At 39.9% G+C, this 7,338-nt stretch overlaps 1 non-coding gene across 1 annotated transcript; it reads left to right on the forward strand.

Moving 5' to 3' along the window:
- The first annotated feature begins 1,771 nt into the window (after positions 1-1,771).
- Positions 1,772-1,846, forward strand: Trnas-uga (transfer RNA serine (anticodon UGA)). The gene has a single exon. It is a non-coding gene; the product is annotated as a tRNA-Ser (tRNA).
- The last annotated feature ends 5,492 nt before the right edge of the window (positions 1,847-7,338 follow it).

The raw sequence follows: 7,338 nt of genomic DNA on the forward strand, positions 1-7,338 counted from the left end.
AGGGGTAGACTCTGGAGATAAAGTCTCTTGTGAGGTGTGAGGCTCATCCTTACTATGGTAGTGGGGTCCATAGGTCATAGTATGTATCAGAATGCATGCAGAAGATAAACTGTCTCATCACTAGTGGGTACTTGAGGTACATTCTTTTTACACGGCACACACACAAAAATGTAGAGACCGAAACACTTTATTATTTCTTAAATGCACAAATAATGAAACACATCTGCATAAGCAAATTCACATATTTGAGCTTCCATTTTTCAACTTGATCGAAACAGATAATATGTTTTTATACAATAGGACTGCTTTTGCTGGTTGACTGTATCGCTATTGTCATCAAACGTTCACTGAAGTGCCGAATGTTAATCATAAATTAACTGTTGATGATTTATTGTACACAACATAATGGATTAATGCTTGTTCCTTAATTTATTTACGCTGCACTAGTATTTCTGTATAAGTGATTTCTAGAATATCAAATGTACATTGTGAAGGTAAATGAGATACAGGTGCCCCTTACCTGCATAATAGCACATGTATATTAACTATGTTTCTCTTGTAAGACCAGACGAAAAAATTGTATTCATTTTGACAGTGGTTCTTCATCTGACTTTCACTGCTGAATTATAAGTTTTATTACTGATATTGTATCACCAGATTCTGTTATTGTTTTGAGACTTGAGCTTTTGATATTAATGGTGCTCATATTTCATGTCTGATTCTAAGCATACTAGTGAGAACAGTTAGTGTTGATTGTAAAAAGCATTTAACTTAGGTTAAAATAGAAAATGACCTTAGTTCAAACTTAATCTGGAAATCCACGTTGCATAAACATGAATACTAAATGATATTGTCATTAAGTCAGATCATATTTGACTGGTGAAAATTTGCAGTTCAAAGTCGGGTTCAGCTCTAATCGTCAGTTTATAATGTAGTGGCACTACGATTCACCGCTTTTGTTTTTAGCAGATACCAACTGAAACAATAAAAAAAAGTTTTTATTAACACAAAAAAATGACAAGTAAATATGTGAATATGCCATTTTCACACTGCTGATGCTCAAAATACTTTTTTTCAACATGGAAGGTTAGGTTAAGGAAATGACTGGCTACCGTGTGTGCTTAACAATCAGACTCATAACAGCTCTTGGGAGATGACTTGTAATTTATGTGATTAATTCAAAGACATTTTAGACACTTGTAAGAAAGTAAGAAAGAAAATTCAAAATCCAGAATGAGATTTTCACTCTGCAGCGGAGTGTGCGCTGATGTGAAACTTCCTGGCAGATTAAAACTGTGTGCCCGACCGAGACTCGAACTCGGGACCTTTGCCTTTCGCGGGCAAGTGCTCTACCAACTGAGCTACCGAAGCACGACTCACGCCCGGTACTCACAGCTTTACTTCTGCCAGTACCTCGTCTCCTCGACGAGGTACTGGCAGAAGTAAAGCTGTGAGTACTGGGCGTGAGTCGTGCTTCGGTAGCTCAGTTGGTAGAGCACTTGCCCGCGAAAGGCAAAGGTCCCGAGTTCGAGTCTCGGTCGGGCACACAGTTTTAATGTGCCAGGAAGTTTCACATCAGCGCACACTCTGCTGCAGAGTGAAAATCTCATTCTGGAAACATCCCCCAGGCTGTGGCTAAGCCATGTCTCCGCAATATCCTTTCTTTCAGGAGCGCTAGTTCTGCAAGGTTCGCAGGAGAGCTTCTGTAAAGTGTGGAAGGTAGGAGACGAGGTACTGGCAGAAGTAAAGCTGTGAGTACCGGGCGTGAGTCTGCTTCGGTAGCTCAGTTGGTAGAGCATTTGCCCGTGAAAGGCAAAGGTCCCGAGTTCGAGTCTCGGTCAGGCACACAGTTTTAATCTGCCAGGAAGTTTCACATCAGCGCACACTCCGCTGCAGAGTGAAAATCTCATTCTGGAAACATCCCCCAGGCTGTGGCTATGCCATGTCTCCGCAATATCCTTTCTTTCAGGAGTGCTAGTTCTGCAAGGTTCGCAGGAGAGCTTCTGTAAAGTTTGGAAGGTAGGAGACGAGGTACTGGCAGAAGTAAAGCTGTGAGTACCAGGCGTGAGTCGTGCTTCGGTAGCTCAGTTGGTAGAGCACTTGCCCGCGAAAGGCAAAGGTCCCGAGTTCGAGTCTTGGTCGGGCACACAGTTTTAATCTGCCAGGAAGTTTCAAAATTCAAAATATTTACAGTGAACAGTTAAGTATGGGAATTTTGACAGCAGCCAATAACTATTCAGCATCACTTTATATGTTCTCCTTCACCTCAAGTGGCAGTAACTATGCAATTCCTATTAAATTTTTAACTACCAAACATGTCCTTAAACTACTATGATAATTCCACATGCACTGATAAAGAGAACACAAGCAAGTTGAAATACTACATACTGGCATATGAACCCATCAATTCCTGATTTTTCCTTTTTTTCTCCCCTCCATTTGTTACTGCTTTCTGTACATTATTGGCCGTATAGATAATTACAACAGCATTACCATTCCATACCACAGAAACTGTCCGTTTTCCACGCATTCTGGACCACTGTTGGGCAAAATTCTGTGTGAATTACATTGTTTCCTTTCATTTATTTTACAAACATCTGAGCGTGCAGTTGTGTCCACAGAGGATGACAAAGATGAGATCTAATGAGCTCTTCGCATGTTCTGTGAAAGGGTAAACCCAGTCTTGGAGTTAAATAACATGTCATTTAAGCTGAGGTTTCATTTCAAGAAAACTACTGTAGAGCAGTTGAGATTAAGGCTCAGAGCCTATCTGATGAAACCAATCAAAAGAAACCAATCACTGACTGCAATGTGCTGGTTGCTGTTAACCTTAAGATTTTATGCCATGGGAACCTTTCATTTAGTGGTTGGTGATGTGTTTATAGTGGACATAGCAACAGCTTGCAGTGCTGTCCGTAAGGTATCGGCCTTACAAGAGAATTAAAGTCCACGCCAACTTCTCTCCATGCCTCTACCTTGTTGGCCACACTGACTTTTTCTTTTTGCACACAATTATGTCTTTGTACTGACCCAACACAATTTCCAGCAGCAAATCTTTCCCATATTGAGGAAAGTTTGGCAATCTCTCCTTTTCCTGTTTACTTGTTTCCATGGTTATACCATGACACCTTCAATAATAAATACTGCATATCTACGATGTATGATAAAACTTTGTGGTTGAAGTGCAGTAATCGTATTGATAGCCAATTTTAGCTGTGTTGCCAAGCATGTTATGCACTACCTAAGATCAAATCTGAACCTGCTTTGGAGGATGAAGGTTCAGCGTTATACAACAGAGCTGAGTCCTGAACATAGTTCCCTTTCTGATCTAATGTCAGATTTAATCTCCAATTAGTGATGATTATACAACTGACCCTCAGATTTACTGAACTCCAACTGAGATTTGTTCCCCCAGTACCATCCCCATGTCCCAACAAAAATAGATGGCCATAGCATAACAGTGATTAATAATTTATTTCAGAATCCACCATGCTCCCATGAAATAGATGTTAGCTCAATCATATCTGGTTTACCTGACCGTAATTGTACTGTAGCAAGAAAGTATTCCTATTAATAAGTTTCATCAAGAAAGGTAAAAGTACAGTTTTGCAGAATTATATAGATATTGACTATGTTACAGGACAGTATTTGAAAAGAATTTGCTTGATAAACAATGGAAAAGTGTGTGCACCGATATGAAACTTTCTGGCTGGTTAAAAGTTCTGTGTGCCAGACTGAGACTGAGAGTAAGGATCTTTGCCATTTGCGGGCAAATGCTCTACTTACTGAGCTACCCAAGCATGTCGGCTTTACTTCTACCAGGACTTCATCTCCTACCTTCCAAACTTCCCAGAGTTCTCTTGCAAAACTTGCAATACTAGCACTTCTGAAATGATGGATATTGCGAAGATGTGGCTTAGTCACAGCCTGGTGGATATTTCCCAAATAAAATGTTTGCTCTGCAGCAGAATGTGTGCTGATATGAAACTTCGTGGGTGATTATAACTGCGTGCTGTCTCGAAACTCGAACTCAGGACTTTTGCCTTTTGTGGGCAAGTGCTTTAACCAACTGAGTAACCCAAGCACAACTCATGACCTGTCCTCACAGCTTTAATTCCACCAGTACCTCATTTCCTGCCTTCCAAACTTCACAGAAGCTGCATAGTGAAAATCTAATTCTAGACGCATTCCTCAGTCTGCGGTTAAGCCATATCTCCACAATATCCTTTCTTCCACAAGTGATAATTTTGCAAGTTTTGCAAGAGAGCTCCTGTCAAATTTGGAAGCTAGGAGCTGAGGTACTGGTGGAAGTGAAGCTGTAGGGGTGAGTTGTGAGTAGTGCTTGGGTAACTCAGTCGATAAAAGTAGTTGCCTGTGAACGGCGAAGGTCCCGAGCCTGAGTCTTCGATTGGCACACAGTTTTAATCTGCCAGGGTGTTTCAATGGAAAGGTGTTTGACACAGATGCTAGGGCAAACAGTACTTTGATGCAGTAGGATAACTTCAATAAATACTTAAAAATTCTAAATGATATTGGAAAATTCTGCACTGTGTCATCAAAAATGCAAAAACCATGTACTCTGGAAAAAAATCTATCAATAACAAACGTTTGCCATGAAAAGACAGTAATTTTATCGTATCAACTGTCAAGGATATTACAGATTTGTGTAGTTCACTAAAAAGCAGTAACTGTTTCTGTTATGGAAATATTTCAACATTGTTACTAAACTCTACTACAGGGCTTCCCAACCTCTTCAGCTGGCGGACCCCTTCTTCAGTCGAAAATCCATGGCGGACCCCTACTCAGTCAAGAGCATAGTGACTTTAAATTTCAGAGCGAAACCCGTGGGAACTGAAAGCTTCTTAATGCAAGTGCCATGTTCCCTATGACCCTCCTCCCCTCCCCCCGAAGTATCAATAGTCTCTGGTTTAGAGATGAATGAAAACAACTTGAAATTACTTTTTTTTTTTTTCAAAGAAAACAATTCTGGCAGAGGAGGTTTACCTTTTACAAGGTGGCACGTGAAAAGTCCTCATTTGTTTACGCTCGCAGCCTGTTGCCACAATATAGTGTCAGAGTAATAGCAAGTAATTATAATTGAAGTATAGGCAGGCCACATTTTTAATTGAGAGGACGGAATATATTATAAAGAAAAGAAATTAGCTTTAGAGATCATTTTAATTTTTGTAACAAAAATATCAATGCCAACAGAATTCAATTAATAATTATTTTCTAAATGATAGAAGACAGAAACAAAATTTCTACAGAGTTATAGTTCAGGTACGCTCACTGAGCATCTACGAAGAAAAATGCTTTCTTCTTTACTATAGATGAGTCTGTAGGAATAATAATGGAATCCTAATGTGATGGTTGAGGGTGCTTCTGCTGACACAATTTTGAAAAGTTGGGTTCAGTTGTTGACAACTGGAGACGGATGTCTGGTTCCGCATCTAGACAGCTTCGGTACTTAGGTTTGTGGGCAGCATAGATCGAGAATCCAGATTCACATATGTATGTTGTAGCAAACGGAAGAAGTACACATTTTGCCTTGTCAACAAGGGGGTAGTATTTCTTGTTATCCAAATGGATCCAAAAGTTTGAGTAACCGTCAATGTCAAAACTTGATTTCAAGGTAGGGTCTGTGGCAATTTCTATCAACAGCTCATATTCATTTGATGATAGAATGTTCGGCATTTTGGATGCAGTGAATGGGTTGACCACCCACTCGTATTTCTGCAGATTCTTATCTTCAGCTGTTGGGAAATAATGCTCCAACAATGACATCAAGCTTCGTAGATGTTCCAGGATTTGATGAAACAAATTATTCCCAAGCGGCAATGTTTTGTTTTTCAAAAACTCCTTGAGAAGAGGAAAACACTCGACCTCCCCCTCCTCGACACTCTCTGCCCAAAAATTGATTTTCTTCTTGAATGCTCGAACTTTGTCGATAGCAGTGACCTTTGTTTCACTTTTCCCTTGGAGTGAAATATTCATTTCATTCATTTTCTAGAAAATATCTCACAAATAGGCAAGTATACACTGCCAATTTTCGTCATTAATAAGGTCTGCTAATTTGGTGTTATGCTCCAAAAGGAAAGCTAAGACTTCCAATCTTAATTCGTACAATTGAGAGAATGCATTCCCACGTGAGAGCCACCTCACTTCTGTGTGGATAAGCAGGGAATGATAAAGGTTTCCCATATCTTCACACAGTATTGTGAAAAGTCTTGACTTCAACGGCCTTGATTTTATGTAGTTAATGATTTGAATTGGTTCGTCTAAAACTTTCTTGAATGAAACAGGCATTTGTTTCGTAGCTAAAGCGTATCTGTGGAGAGCACAATGACTACTGCTGCAATTCTTGGCATTTTATTTTATTTTCGTTATTGCTCCGACTGTAGGACCTATCATAGCTTTTGCACCATCTGTGCACACATTTATGCAATTAGACCATGAAACTTCATTAGTCCTTAAAAAAATCATCCAATAGACGGAATATTTCAGCACCTGTTGTGTTGGCACGTAGTGGTCTGCACAATAAGAGATCCTCCTCAAAACATCCAGAATATTCATAACGGACAAAATCCAATAAAATCGCTAATCCTGCAACGTCAGTGGATTCGTCTATCTGCAGAGAAAATGAATTGTGTTGGATGCGAGAAACAAGAGTGTCTTTCACATCATTTGACATGTCAACAATGCGTCTCTTGACAGTATTGTTTGATAATGGCACCGAAGATACAAGCTTTACTGCCTTTTCGTCTAGCATACATGAAACAATATCATTAACACACGGCTTTATGAGATTTTCTGCAATGGTATGAGCTTCGCCTGTTTTTGCCACTCGATAACTAACCGAGAAAGAAGCTTTTAAAGAATTTTCATTAATTGTTTTTGCATGGGTTTTCATGCAATGCTGAGAAGCAGCTAGTTCAGCACTCTTCCTTTTAAAAAATTGTCTTTAGCCTGGAAATCCGGGTGAGTACCTTCAAAATGACGGCGCAATTTAACTGGAACCATTGAACTGTTCGGAAGGACTCGCGCACAAATTACACACTGAGCTTTACCCTCCTTTGTCTCCATAAAGCCCATTTCTAAATAGTTTTCACTGTACTTATGCTTCAGCGAGCGCTGTGATTGGTTGACAAAGCTCGCTCAGTGCATGTGTAAAAGGTTTCAGCACTTCCACAGGATATTGCAACCAATGGAGTACTTGCAGCATTTTCACATAATAAATCCGGCTGTGGATCTTGTTGTGATTGTTCTTCCTGTGGTTGTCCTCCCTCCTCATTCATTTCAACTGGAAACTTCCCTTGTTGTGAAGGCGATGGAGAAACT

The sequence above is a fragment of the Schistocerca nitens genome, chromosome 3 (assembly GCF_023898315.1).
Source record: "Schistocerca nitens isolate TAMUIC-IGC-003100 chromosome 3, iqSchNite1.1, whole genome shotgun sequence".
NCBI lineage: Eukaryota > Metazoa > Arthropoda > Insecta > Orthoptera > Acrididae > Schistocerca > Schistocerca nitens.